This window comes from Neltuma alba, unplaced genomic scaffold (assembly GCF_004799145.2).
Source record: "Neltuma alba isolate B1F8T4 unplaced genomic scaffold, ASM479914v2 tig00012416_pilon, whole genome shotgun sequence".
Taxonomy (NCBI): Eukaryota; Viridiplantae; Streptophyta; class Magnoliopsida; order Fabales; family Fabaceae; genus Neltuma; species Neltuma alba.
Window position 1 is genome coordinate 166544 of NW_021636907.1, and position 16313 is coordinate 182856.

General features: G+C 34.0%; 1 pseudogene; it reads right to left on the reverse strand.

The window, feature by feature from the left end:
- Nucleotides 1-13276: 13276 nt before the first annotated feature.
- Nucleotides 13277-15494, reverse strand: LOC114726958 (cytochrome P450 81E8-like; annotated as a pseudogene).
- Nucleotides 15495-16313: the final 819 nt, after the last annotated feature.

Consider the following 16313-nt stretch of genomic DNA (forward strand, 5'->3'; position numbering starts at 1 on the left):
AGTATGAGAGTGGACATCTGATCCTTATGAAGCCTCCGCTCCTCTTTGACCAGGATCCTTTCCTTGCTTCTCTCAATTGCCCTTGAAATTAGCTAGAGAGCCAATTATTTGGAAGCGATTTTCCTTTATGTGACCCGTCTTATAGCAATAAACGCATTCAAGGATAGCCTCCCCTCGACCTCTTCCTTTTTTACATCCTCTCCCTTTTGCTGCCATGGCTATTCCTTATGTGAGAATGGATTTCTCAGCATTGAAAATCAATTTCTACATTTCATCTTGCACAATCATGGCGTAGGCCTCATTAACCATAGGGAGTGGATTCATAAGCAAAATTTGGCTTCTTGCTTGGCCTAAAATTTTGTTCAGCTTCATTAGAAATTGTAAAAGTTTGTGCTCTTAGATTGCATCCGCATAAGTCTTAGACACCAAACAAGTGCATGAAGGGATCACTACAAGTGTTGTCTGCTCTTTCCACAGTTCCTTCAATTTTAAAAAATAAGAAGAGATGGAATTTGACCCTTGCCGGAGGGAGATTATTTCTCTATGCAGTGCAAAGATCTGCGAACCACTCTTTTTATCATATCTTTCTTTGAGTTTAACCCAAACATCATAAGCATTCTAGAAATAAATGATTTGCTTGCTAATTCTTTCAGAGTTGAGTTTATCAGCCATGAGAGTACCATGGCATTGCATCGCTCCCATTGGGGATGCAAACTTTCTTCTTGGTCACTCTTCTTCCATGTGTCATTGATGAATCATATCTTGTGTTTACCAAGCAGGGCAATCCGCATCGTGCATGGCCACATTGTGTAATTTCAGTCCTGGTGAGTATATAGGGAACAATTGTTGTTCCCTATGTGTGTGATGGGCGCAGAAAGAGAGGATCGGAAGATAGACACCCATTTTATTAACAAAGTTTTGTCTAGGGTTCCTGCGCGAGTCTTCTAGGCTTCACGATTTCAAGTCTTCTTTAATGAGACAAGATCCGAATCTGGCTCTAATACCATATAAAAAATCACAACTCAAAACTATCCAAACACGTAGCTTGAATAGACTTATCAATTCTTCATTAGTTGGAAATCTGTATATTACACCACACTAAGAAAATACAAGGGACATAGTATTTATAGAGTAGTACAAGACACCACTGATAACAAAATGCAGCATCTAACACTAGAACTATACAATAGAAAAGCTAAATGACAACACTAAAACTACATCCTATTTTCATCAATAATTATATAAAAATGCCAACCATTAATTAGGGACAAATTCAAGAAAAATGTTTTAATTTTTGATGAATTTTATTTAAGGTCGGGGGTTATAAAAGAATTACTTGACCATGGTAATGTAGCCCATTTCCCATTAAAAAAGATTATTTTTATTTTTATTTTCCCCCAAATTGCCAACTACGATATGATTATGGCCAAACTACCAAAAAAAAAACTAAAAATTGCGGCGGTTTATTTGTAGCGGTTAAAAAAAAACCGCTACAAAATATGAAAATTGTAGCAGTTTAAAATAAAGCCGCTACAAATCTATATCAGTTTGCTCTGCCATCATTTTGTGTCACACAATGTAGTGATTTTATGGTAAAATAACTGCTACAAATTTGGCGCAACCATCCTGCCAATTGATGGGAGATTGGCTTCATAATTGTAGTGGTTTCTTAGTTGCGGTTCATAAAAAATAACCACAGCAAACTATTTGTAGCGGTTCCTTTGTAGTAGTTCATCAAAAAGTAGAAGGCGAACCATTTTTAATGTTTGTAGCAGTTGGAATTAAACCACAACAAAGTTCATAAATTGGTCACGGTTATAGAAGAATCATTACAAATGTTGAGCAATTTGTTGCAACTTCTTGAACAACAATGAGAAAGTGTTGCGTTATTCAACACAGACATGACACATGTCATAATTTTGTAGTGGTTTGTCGAAAACTGCTACAAATATCAACATTTGTAGCAGTTTTATGAGAAGCGCTACAAACAATCGACATCTGTATAAACGCCTCTCCCCCCTTTGTTTCACTTTTGGCACGTGCATATAGGGAAGTTCAGCTAAAGTTTTTCCAGAATTTTACTGTAGCTCCAGATATAGTTCCAGCTACCCAGGTTTCAATGTATATTCATTTATTAGTTACTTTGTTTAATAGTTACAGCTTTTAAATATTTAATTAGTGTTGTATTAATTGAATATTTATTTTGGTTTGCTGATTATATTATTTGACTTCATGATTATATATGTTATTGTTTTTAATTTTTGTAGTTTGCATGTAAGTTTTGATTATTTAATAATAAAATATATTTATTTAGTAATTGATTTAATTAGACATTAGCAGTGATATTATTTTAATTACAATTTTTTGTATTTTATTTAATTCGAGAAAGTTGAATTTGGTGGTTTTTTTAATTATTAATTATAGTTTGAAAGATAATTATAAAATGTTTAGACTTTAGTAAATTGATATTTAAACAAGTTTGTATTTTGTATTTTGTTTCATTAGTTATATGTGATTTAGATTGTTCAATTAGTTAATTGTGATGATTATATATCTTATTGTCTTCAATCTTTTTTGGTTTACATGTTATTTTTAATTTTTAATGATAAAATTTGTTTATTTAGTAATTAATTTTATTAGACATTATGGGTGATATTATTTTAATTACAATTTTTAGTATTTTATTTAATTCGAGAAACTTGAATTAGGTGGTTTTTTTTAATCATTATGGTTTGAAAGATAATTATAAAATGTTTAGAATTTATTAAATTCATATTTAAACAATTTTATATTTTGTATTGTTTAGTTAATTATTTATGATTTAAATAGCATGGCTCGTCGACACGATAAAGACCCCGTTGAGTCTATGAGACGCCCCTGGCATCCTGAGCAAGCTGGGCTGTTCGAGAAGCCAGAGGACGATGAGGGGCCCATGATCAGCGTGGAAGATTAAGTAATCAATGAGCATTTCGATCTCAACCTGAAGGGGGATAATGGCGGATTCAAGGATGATTTGGATGGAGAGGCATGAGGCTCGAAAGAGGAGGAGGACAAGCAGCAGCAGCAGAATCAGTCGCGTCAACCTAGTGGACAATGGAGCGGTTGGGAGGTGGAGGTTGTGGGTAAGTAAAATAAGTTATTTAGTATTAATAATTAAATGTTATTGATATTATTTGATGATCAATTTAATTGTGTAGACCAAGCTAGCAATAGGTCCACGGGGAAACTGAACGTGAAGGACATGCATTACATACAGGATTGCATGTGTCACAATTCCTCTGAATGAGCACAGTCAACTGATTGAGCTGGGAGGACATCTATTCAACTGGTATTTGACTTATCTGGGTAGGCAATACACATTGTTTCCCATTTGCAAGTCAAACTAGAAGAGGATACCACGGAGGAACAAGAACGACGCTTGGGAGCTGTTAAAGGTATAATTAATTAGTAATTAAAATTTACAATTAAATATCTTTCTTTAAATAATTATGAGTGACATTATGAATTTAATTTCTTAGTGATTAATTATAATTTTATTGTTTAATTATAGAAAAAATTGATTGTCAAGGATAATATGAAGACATATGCAGTGAAGAAATTAGGGGAGGGCTGGAAGAATAGGAGGGGCCACCCATACAATGCAAAGAAAGGCGAGGGACGAGACCCTTGGAGGAGATGCAGGCAGATGTGTCAGATGGCATCCCTCTCAATGGCTGGGCATCATTTGTCCAGTTTAAGGCGACACCTAAGTAGAGGGTAAGACTTTATTGCATTATTGTTATGTTGTTGTCATACAAGTTAGCTAATTTTGTTATATTTTTGTTGCAGCATCTTTTTTAAAGAAATACCATGAGCCGCAACCATCAAGATATCCAACATACGGCCGGTTTGAAGACATTTGCTGTGACTGATAATGAGATTATGAGTAATACTGTAAATTTAATCAAGTTATATGTACATGTAGATATATATATATGAATTTAAATAATAAAAATATTTTTTCATTTTATTATAAATTTGCAAGGGAGGAAGATGCAGCAAGAGGAGGGACGAACACCTACCTATGGCGAGATGTGACCACAGCTCCATAGGCATAGGGACGGCACTCCTAAATCTGAGCAGGCTGAGGAAGTTGCTATTAGTATTTAATTATAATTTTATTATTTATTGAGCGTTTAATTTAAATCTAATGTTTAAATTTAATGTTCACATTTTTGTTGTTAATATTCTGTTAATTTCATTTAATTTAATGTTTAAATATTAAATTGATTAAATTGTCTTGGCAAGAGAGGATGACCTAGAGTGCTGCAGAACTTTGAGAGTCTTAAGGGTTAGTTGTGGACCCCACCGCCCCACTCAATGTAGGCTTAGCTAGACCCAAGCACCCAGGACGAGTTAAGGGACTCGGTTTTGGTGCCACACTTAGTGCCGTTTACAATTGGGGTCGTCATGTGTTGTCTGAGGCGAGGACCCCCAGTCAGCAGTAGCATCACACCAGACCCCTTTCTGGCACGAGGCATCTGAGAGAGCCATCAGTCGAGCAGCTTCATGAGGAGATATAGACTGTTAAGGCCCGGCTTCAGGCTCGTGAGGCTCGACTTAAGGCTCTTGAGGCCAGGATGTAGGCCAAATATGAGCAGCGGATGGAAGCTGTCAATACGATGATAGAGATTGTTTGGCAAAAGGTAACTCCTAGTATTCCTGCTCCTGTGCTGCCCGATATCATGATAGACAATGAGGACGATGATCTTCCACAGCCCCAGCCCCAGCCCCAGCCCCAGGCCTAGACCAATACGAATGATTTTGCAGAGTTGTTAGTGAGGGCCAACATTTAAGGATTTTTTCTATTTTCATGAACAGTTATCGAATAATTTATTTGTGGATTACTGTAATTAATACTTGAATTTTAATTTTTATGCGATTCTAAATAGTTTAATTAGTATTAGAATTTTTTTATTATTTATAAGTTATTCGAAAAAATTAAAAATGAATTAAATTTCTAAATTAAATTAACATGTAACAATTAAAGTTGAAATTGAAATTAATAAATACTAATAAAATAATATATAATTCAATTCTAAATTATTAAACAGAAATTATTAAATTATTATACTTATATAGAATATTTATATAAATATAGAGAATACTTATATAGGATATATAGAATTATATAGAATAATAGAAATTTATTTATTTAGTAGCGGTTAAAATCTGTTGCATTTAAGAAACTGCTACAAACTCCAAATTAGTAGCAGTTGTGACTTTTGAATTTTGAAATGAAATTTTTCTCCTCATCTAAACTTTGTAGCAGTTTATTAGCTGCTACAAATTCCAATTAGTAGCGCTTTATACAACCATTACAAAATTTAAAATTTGAAATACTCCCACGCTCGAGATTTGTAGCGATTATTTAACCGCTATAAATTTTTGACCGTTGGTCTTAGTAGTGGTTTATTTCAATTTATAGCAGTTTCTTAACTGCTACAGATTGTTAACCGTTACTTTTCTCCCCTTTAGCCATCTTAGGCGTTCCAAATGCCATTTACACTTCCATTTGAGCTTTTCTCTGAAATCTTTCCCTGCTCTTACTTGCATAAATCATGGATAAGACATGGATCAAGTTGCCGCATACGTTCCGGTGGTATTTGGCTGGATTAACCTCCTTCTTAGAATTTTCTTCTGCGCATGCAACTACTAATGGTAAGCTTCTTTGCCCGTGTCCTAAATGCAATTTCAACAAGTGGCAGCAACAAGATGTTGTTAGAGACCATTGAATTTTAAAGCCTTTCCCATAAAATTATACAATTTGGTCTTTCCATGATGAACAACGCAATATGATTGCTCAGTTAACTCCTGCAATTTCTTAAATGGGAGATGAAGCAAAGGAGTTTGACCTTATCAATGACGATGTGTGTGATGCATTTGGGGTTCACGAACACATATCAACTGAAGAAGCACTGGGACCTGAACTAGAGTTCGTAAGAAACAAACCTGCTTGAAGTTTTTTTGACCTGATAGATGAGGCTGATAAGCCTTTATATCATGAGTGTACAAAGTACTCAAAAGTTATCATTCTTGATAAAGTTATATCATATAAAATGCTTATGTGTTATCACAAACAAGGCACTGTCAATGCTCTTGGAATTACTGACAGATGCATTCCCTCATTTGGATTTCCCATCATCGTTTTATGAAGCCAAGAAGATGATTAACAAGCTTGGCTTGAACTACATGAAAATTGATGCCTGCCCAAATGATTGTATGTTATATTATGGAGAGCATGCAAGTAGGGAGACTTGTATAAGGTGCAAGACACACACGAAAGGGGGAAAAGTAGAAGAAACCTACAAAGGTTCTAAGGTATTAGCTGGTTTAATATTTGCTTTAATTTTTTTAAAATTATTCCATTAATAAACTAATATAATTGCTTTAATTTTCTTTAAAAATTATATCATTAATGTGCTAATAATATATTTGCTTTAAAATTAGTTTGTTAATAAACTAATATATTTTTTCATATTTCAATTCTTAGGTACTTTCCTTTAAAGCCGCGGCTGCAGAGAATATATATGTCATAAAAAATGGTGGAACATATGCGGTGGCATGATGTTGACAAAAATCTAAACGGCAGGTTAAGACATCCACGAGATTCTAAGGCATGGAAAGCATTCACCTCAGAGTTTCCAGATTTTGCTGTCAATCCTAGAAATGTTTGACTTTCATTAACGACCAATGGTTTTAATCTCTTTGGTAACATGAGTGCCAGTTATAGTATATGGCCTGTGGTGTTAATTTTGTACAATCTCCCGCTTTGGATGTGCATGAAACCAAGCTCTTTTTTGCTGTCCATGATCATTCCTGGCAAGAAAGCACCTGCAAATGATATAGACGTCTACCTACAACCATTGATATAGGAATTGATCAAGCTGTGGACTACTGGTGTGGAAACCTATAACTCATATGAGAAAAAAGCTTTTTAATCTCCGCACAGCCTTAATGTGGACGATTAGTGATTTTCCTGGGTTGGGAACATTATCCAGTTGGAATGTGCATACGAGGTTGGCTTGTCTTGAGTGTAACTTTGACTCCAAACTGTGTGCCTTCCACATAGTCATAAATGGTGCTTCATAGGGCACCGACAGTTCCTCGATTCCAAGCATAGATTTAGATTGCAATGAAATCACTTCAATAATAAACAAGAAAAAAGAGATCTTTCTCTTATTTTATCTAGCATAGATATATTTTGACAATAAGAGGGTGTTGATGTCAAGTTCAATAAGATTAACAAAGTTGAACGAGCCAAAACGACATTCTCATGGTACATCTGATAGTCAGCCAATGCAGTGACGAAAAAGAAGTATCTTCTTCACCCTTCCTTGTTGGAAATTTAATTTGATCTGCCACAATCTTGAAGGCATGCACATCAAAAAGAATGTGTGTGATAATGTGCTATACACGTTGCTCAACGAACCCAGAAAGTCTAAAGACCACCTCTACTAGGAAAGATTTACAGGCCCTTGGAATTCATCCAGATGCTTGGCCTGATGATAATGACAGGTTTCAACCAGCTAAATTCACATTGACGAAGAAAAACAAGGATATCTTCCTGTCAACATTAAAGAAAATAAAAGTCCCTGATGGATATTCTAGCAACATCTCAAGGTGTATTGATCTGTAGGCTCGAAAGGTTACTGGGTTGAAGAGTCATGACTCACATGTTTTGATGCAACAATTACTTCCTTTGGCACTTAAAAGCACACTCCCTCCTGATGTCTCTATGATTTTGGTGGAACTGTGTTCATTTTTCAAAAACTTACGTGTGAAGGTTTTGATACTTGAGGAGCTAGATCAACTGCAGAATAAAATAATTTTGACAATTTGTCATTTGGAGATAATATTTCCTCCATCCTTCTTCACTGTCATGGTTCATCTTACTATCCATCTTGTTCTAGAAGTAAAACTTGCTGGCCCAATTCAATATCAATGGATGTACCCTATTGAAAGGTGCATTATATTATCTCTTTCTATTCTCCACATTTTAATCTCAATTATAGATAATTATTAATTAATTAAACATGCAGGTGTTTAGGAAAATTAAAATCCTATGTCAGGAATAAGATGTGGCCAGAGTGGTCAATAGCAGAAGGTTATGCTGGAGATGAGGTCCTAACTTTCTATTCCAAATACTTTGACGACATTGAGACATCTTTCAACTGCCCCCACGTATTGATGATTGTCCACCAAGTCCTTCCAATTTGAGCAATTTCTTTCCTCCTGTTGGAAAACTAGTTGGAGCGTTTGAATACTTCAAACTGACTACTACTAAGAAGTTACAAGTACACAAACATGTTTTGATAAATTGCACTCAATTTGAACCTTTTCTCTAGTAAGTTATACCCTTATTTTCTTTTTTATATTTAAAATTGTTTCATCATTGCCTTCTCTAACAAATAACACCATAGGGAATTTAGAAGATATGTCAGGTGACAACTACAGGTTTATTCATAAACATCTGTTAAGGTTGACAAGAGAGTCTACAGAGAATTTCTGAGTTAGTTTACATGTCGAATACGTAATGACAACAATCCCCACATAGCTGAACTCAAAAGTCTTGCATATGGTCCGTTTGATGATGCCAGGAGGTTTACTACATATAATGTCAATGGGTTCAAATTCTATACAGTAGCGCGTGATCAGGGTTTGCTCCTACAAAACTCTAGAGTATTTGGCACGTTTGGAATGAGGAGTTATGCTAGTACTAGTGACAGTGACATATGATTTGGAGGCATTCCTTACTACGGAAAACTGATTGATATTATTGAGTTAAATTACCAAGGACTTTTTACTGTCACTCTATTCAAGTGTTGTTAGGCAAATACGACAACTTCATGTGGACTCACTACTAACGAATTGGGCATCACATCTATTAATTTCTCCGGGCCCATTCATACGGGAGAATTTGAAGATCATGAACCATACATATTCTTGCCTCTAAGGTACACCAGGTTTATTATGTTGAGAACGAGAAACATAAAGATTGGAGTATGGTGGTTCACCTCAAGCCGCGAGATCTTTATGATACGGGTGATGATGGTGATGACATCGCTTATGATAGTGAACCCTTCTAACCAACGAATTTTGAAAATTTCTTCTCCAAAGGAGATGACAATTTACCAATTGTTAGGTTTTTTTTTTACATATAATATCGGTTCATTTTTGTTACATTAATTAACAATAGATGTTTTAATTTTAATATATAGGTGTTATAATTATTTCTAATTATTTGATTTTATATATCTTCTTTCAGACAAGGTGATAAAAACTAAATTTTTAACAGTTCATTCCAAACAATTTTAAAAAAAAATTAGTAAGTTTTTTTTAAAATTTCAATGCAAATGGTAAAAAACCGCTACAAGAAATAACCATTACAAACTAAAATAAACTGCTACAAATTTCATCCACCCTCTATAAATACCTTCACCCTCCCTCTCATTTTTCACACTTTTCCTCCTCCTCTCCTTTGTTACTCCTCTCCTCTTCTCTATTACAATTTTATCAAATTGTAAGTATTTTCAATTGTTAATTTATTTTTATTTTCTTATATTATTTAATCTACATTTGCTAATATTTTTTTCCATTTTTTCATGCAAGACTTATTTACCTTTATCTTCTACTCTTTCTAATTTATTCCTTATCTTCATAAATAACATTTCAAAAACTTTTTTAACTTTTATAATTATAAAATTGTAAATCTTCTCATCAGTAATTTTTATTAAATATTTAAAATGTTAGAAATTATATAACATAAAATTTAATTGTAAATCTGATAACAAATTTAATTGCAAAATTATATATGTAAGTCATACTTAATTTATTATATTTTTCCTTCAAATTTAATTGCAAATCTGATAAATAATTTTTTTAATTTCAATTTAACATTTGTAGCGGTTCTTAAACCGCTAGAAAGGACAAATAGCTACCGCAAATTCCTACTGGCTGGTAGGGGTGTTCATGAAGCCCGGTTGCCCGCTATGCCCGCCCAAGCCCACAAAAAAATTGGCCCAAAAGAACTATTGGGCATATTCAGGCTGGGCAAATTGTTGGGCAGGACTGGGCATCGGGCACGGTATGCTGCCCTGCCCATTTGGCTCTGCCCGCAAAAATATATATAATTTTTATTTATATATTTTATTTGCCTCATATTTATTTTTCAAATCAAACTCACTGTTGCATCAATATTCAGTGTTTATTATACTTACTTATTTTTGAATGATTTTGAGAGTTAGAAACTAGAAAAACAATTAAGTTTAATAAAATATACAAACATTTTTTTTGTCATAGTCCACTCCTCCTAGCTACTACAAAAAGTAGTTTCATAGGATATTAATTAGCAATAACAAAATCAAGGCTAAGTTGCCATTTTAATATAAAGTTACATTAGATTATTCAGAGAAACATAAATAATTAGTTAATTAATATAGTATATTGACTTGTTGGGCATAGAAGCCTGCCTTGTCCAGCCCGTATTTGCCCTGCCCAAACTCAATAGGGCTTTTCATGGGCAGGGCCGGGCAACGGCCTACATTTTCCAGCCCGTTCATTCTTCGGGCTGGGCATCAGGTAAGGGTCCTGTCCTGCCCAACCCTGCCCATGTGCAACCCTACTGGCTGGCGCCATTTTTTGAAAATTTTCCCATTTGTAGTGGTTAATTTTGCTGTCAAATTGAATTTTTTGGTTCTTGTTAGATGAAGTTTTATGCCCATCATTAGTAGCGGTTTAATAAACTACGACAAATTTGCAAATTTTATTTCCCACATTTACACATGCCTTTGTAGCTGTTTTCTAACCGCTACAAACTACCTCAATATCATCACATTCATTGCATCATTACTAGCAGTTATATAGCTGCAACAAATATTTGTAGCGGTTTACTATTTTGCGTAACAATTTGGAAAACATGCTACAAAACTATTTGCATCAGGGGTTTTTTTAGCAGTTTTAATAACCGCTACAATTGGCACTTACAAATCAATCATTTTAACCGCTACAAATTACCTTTTTCTTGTAGTAACGGATGTTTATCATAATTAACATTATTATCATTTTTACACCCATTTTAAATTTGCAAAAGTAGATTTATACCCAAGAAAAGTAGATGGTATTTGGCACACATTAAGGATAAGTTAATGGGTAAATTTACACCTTAACCATTTATTTTATTATATATTTTTAATACAAGATAGAAATCTAGAATTGACAAATATACTTGCATGCGAACATTTCTTCGCCAATCAATTTGCAATGAAGAAGTTGGCAATGAAAAGAATTTGGCTGCTAAATTCCGTCCATAATCATCTATTTGTTTTTTAGTGTAAAATGTGAGGTCGTGCTTTACATATGGAATTAGGAGTGAGCTGAATACTGATATCTTGTCTATTGCTTTACATATGGAATTAGGAGTGAGCTGAGTTAGGAGTATTACATATAGAAGAGCCTGAGACACTTTCATAACCCCTTTTGGCCATTGAAAATCCATAAAAGAATCAAAAACCTCAAAACTCAAATTGATTCCCAAGTTATTATCCACTTGATAAATCTTGAATTTGCGGTCACGTATGAAAAGTCATAATTAGATCTAAAAAAATCAGAATAAAGTGGTTCAAGTATCTAATTAAAGCTCTTTAACTTATCTATAAGTGAAAAATACAACTGAGCTCATTATCTTTCCCTCTTTTCCCACAAGATCCTCGGGAAAATTACTGTTCATTTGCCAGAACTGCAATTCCGTATTTTTTGGCTTATGATTGAGAAATCATATTTTTTAAAATCCAAATCCAAATTGCAGGCTCTGGGACTCTGTCTGAGAGCATTTATGACAAATATTAAACTCTCTCTCATAAGCAGTAAGTGTGGGAGCATTTCTGTCTTTATGCTCCCATAAGTCCCTTTTTTTTTTAATTAAAACAAAGTTCTACAGCCAATGAACAAGGACAAACAAGACTCAATATAGCAAATTCATCCAAACATAGACATTGATTCCATCGAACTCTTGTATATATATCAAATAATTAAATCCAACTTCTTTAGTTAGTTATTCTTTCACCGACTGATATATCTCTATTAAACTTCATTAACTCTCATTTAAAATTTAATGACTTTCTAACTTTATCCCTATTTAATATACATTATACTTCATATAAATAAAGTCAATACAATAATAAATGAGGGATAAAATTATACATACATATAAAAAATTTCTCTCAGTGCCCTATAAATAGGACTGAAAAATAACTTTTCTCTCCACCCTATAAATAGGACCAGAGGAGTAACTACTTGAAACACATACCATTGTTGAGACAGATGAAAGGACATCATTGCTGCGATCAATGAAGATGATACATGGATGCAATTCAGCGAACTGATGAAATATTATTCATGCAAAACATGAAAACAGAACTAGAAGGAAATTATTCGTGTGTGTTTGTATGTTCCCGTTCTCTTAACGCAATAGATATAGCAAGAAATGTTGGAATATTTTTAAAATGAAAAGATGTGTTTTCAGAAAAGTTATATTCTTATATAAATTTATATGAAGTGCTGTGCAGAGAGTTACAACTTTAAAAGAAATGTTGGTTTCTTTGGTTTCTAAAGACATCAATGAAAACGCGTGACAACGACCACTTTGTGAAATGTTGTGCTATTTTTTAAGGAAATCCTATATATTAAAAAGGTGTAATCCTTTATGAAAAAATTACTAAATAAGTAAACCTTTCGTTATTTAAGTCACATTGGTTTATAAATCGGTTACAACTGTTAGTTAAAGAAGTATTGCTTCAAGAAGCATTTCCTCAAGACATCACTTCATGGTCTATAAATATAATACTCCTCGCTTTTATTTATTTAAAACATCCAACAACACATTACTACAACAAAATCAAATTCATTGTTTTTGTCTTTAAGTGCATGTAAAGATAAATACAATTTATCACTTTGTAAAAGTCATTGTTGTCTTAATATGAGTATTAATAGTGTAATTTATATTCAAGGGTCTCCATTTTATCCTAAAAAAAATTTCCATTTAACCCAACTTACATCTTATAAGATAAGGATATGAGGAGCGAATTAAGCGTAAAGTAAAATGTTCTCTATGGCTTAAAAACATCATGCACTGCTTTTTTCTTCTTCTCTTCTCTTACTCTTTATAGAAACATTCCTGGCAACAAGACACTCCCACAACTCCATGTCTTTTGATGCACAAGCTATCCTCTACAACATTTTAAGAAAGAAGCATGTTAATGGCTGGATGGCGTGCTCTGCACGTGGCCTCCAGAGGAATTACCTTTGGCATGGTGGCTCCTGCTCCTTCTGTCATGTCAATTTCTTCCTCACTTACTCGTTTCCATTCAAAGCACTTAATCAACAATTCCAAAGTCAACCCCACTGTTCGTTGGGCTAAACTTTCTCCAGGACATGCTTATCTTCCCAACCCAAATGTAATTAGCTTGTTTGCTTCTCCTTTCTCAAATCTCTCTGGCTTAAAACTTGTGGGATCACTCCACACTTGGGGATCTCTATGGATGGCCCAAGCATTGATTAACACAAGAGTTCCGCGCGGAACATTGTATCCTGCAATGGTGCAATCATTCGAAGCCTCGTGTGAATTCAACAATGATGCTGCAGTATGTAATCGAAGTGTTTCAGAGTCGATGCTTTGTACGTACGGTAGTTTTGAGATGTCTCGCTCATCGATTAATTTTTCTTGCCTTATATGAGTGTCTATTTCTTTTTTCGCTTTCTCCAACACATGAGGATTGTTTAATAAACTAGATATTGCCCATTCTAAAGTTACAGCTTAAGTATCCGTTGCAGCAAAGACCAGGACCTATAAGTCAAAATTAACAAAGTAAAATCAGTTAATACAAATTTTATATTCAATTTTAGACTAAATTTAGTGAGTGGTCACACAATTAGCATTTTGAAGTATATAGTATATTTTGCGTTATTCTGCAATACAAGGAGAAGTCAAATTCTTAATTACAAGCTGAGCCGCCTATTTCGATAGATATTTCCCTTTCCCTATTTACTTAATCCTTTCACAATATAGTATTAATTGAATATGTGCAATAACATCTTTAACTTTTAAAATTTAATAAGAAACCCCTAGCCTTTCGAACCTACGCATAACTTTAAACCAATCAATTTTATACCCCTTAAACTTTAAATTTTTATATTCATATGTAACCCCCTCACTTAGAATTATATGCATATAAACCCCTAAACTTTAAACCATTTGCAAATAAATAATGACAAAACTAATAGCATGAAAATTATCTACATAAATATAAAATTTTAAGGAATTATTTACATATGACATAAAGTTCAAGAGAATTTTTGTATAATTTAGCCCTTTTTTCTTTCAAATTCTTCCATAATTAACCATCATAAATTTAGAATGAGGCAGATACTGAGCATACTCTGTACTCACTCAACTTCAACATAGGTTGCATGCACGTCTTATAATACAATGCAATCAAAAGATATCTAACTGCATGCAGTAAAAAAGGTAAAAGCGTAACATTATTTATTATTTCACTTACCAAAATGAGGTCTTTAATAACCTGATCCGTATAGTACCCAGGCTGTGATTCTTAGAGACTGAAAAGATGGTCGATCATAGTATTTGCTCTCTGCTTTGCATTTCGATGCTCATCAATGAGACCTTGCAAGAACCCATCGGCTCTCTTGGCAAAACTCTTGAGCCTCTTCTCCAAGTGACCAAAATCAAACCACCTGAGTATGGGCAAGAAATCTGCAATGTTATTTACCCCTCCTAGAGACACCAGTTGTTTTATAATCTCTCGAATCTTTCTTGCCTCTTCCACATCCCCAACCTCATTGTCGTCTCCCCAGTACCTTTTGCCAGAAAGCATTCTCATCATATTGTTGAAGGTCAACTTATAAAATCTTGATTTCATCTCCACTTTGGCGAACACCGTATTATTTGAGTCTTGAACAAGTTTTTGCACCAGGCGCTTCACCTCGTCTCTTCGCATTTCCAAGAATTTGTTGAGACGGTGGTTCGAGAGCACCTCTTCCACCGTGATACGGCGGAGGTTGCGCCAGTGGTCGCCGTAGGGAGTGAACACTAAGGTGGTGGAGTTGTAGCCAATATGCTCACCGAGGAGAACGCGAGGTCGGTTTGCCAGGACGATGTCGTTTTTGGTGAAGCATTCTTGGACTGCAGAAGGCGATGACACAACGATCACGAGACGAGAGCCAAACCAAACAGAAAAGATTTGGCCATAACGTTGAGAAATCCGGTGAAAGGCGTGATGAAGTGGCTTTTTCAGTTGGTGGAGGTTGCCGATAATGGGAAGAGAAGGTGGACCAGGTGGGATGTTTTTGAACTTCTTATTTTGAACGAAGAGCTTGAGAGTGAAGAAGAAAGCAAGAGAAAGAAGGAAATAACAGAACAAGAAGGTGATCATCATTGTTTGGTACTTCTCTTTTGTGGAGTACTTTAGTGATCCGAATGGATTTGAGTCATGGAGACGTGTTTTGGTGTCGTATATATATAGCTGATGACCTTGATTGACGAATCGTAAGAGCCCGTTGATTAAAATCTCATCGGGGTCCTCTTTTTTTTTTCAAAAAAAAATTGTACACAATTAATCTGAATAAGATCCGAATATTGATTAATAATCATTAAATAAAGATAAAATAAAGTGTCATGTAAATATTTTTAGCAGTGGTATATTGTAGGTGTGGGGCAAGGGTTATAATGCGCTACTCTCTAATACTCTTTATAATGCAGATCTTAAAAAATTATTAAAAAATTCAAAACGACATCAATTTATATTAGTAAGATATTAAAATATTATTAATTTTATATAATAATAAAATTAAAGAAACATTTAAAAAGTTGGGATGTTATAAAAATATTTCCAATAAGCTGTTAATTGAAATAGTAAGCAATCTCACCCTAGTAATGAGGAGAATGCAAATTCGAATCCCAAAAATATACTTGTTGATAGGACTTGAAAATACTTTGAATTTACACCCAAAAAAAGGTATATTAAAGAGTGAGGACATTAAATATAGTTTATCAATTTACTTTATCCAATTTTTATTGTAAATTTCAAATAACTAATTTGTGAATAACAAACAATTAGTTAAATGCAATAAATAGATTGGAAATACATTTTTATTCTTAAATATGCCCTTATAATAAATAGTGACGATATTAAAAACCATTGCAGAGGTGGTCAAATATTATTAGAAGTTTCAAATAACTAATTCGTGAATAACAAGCA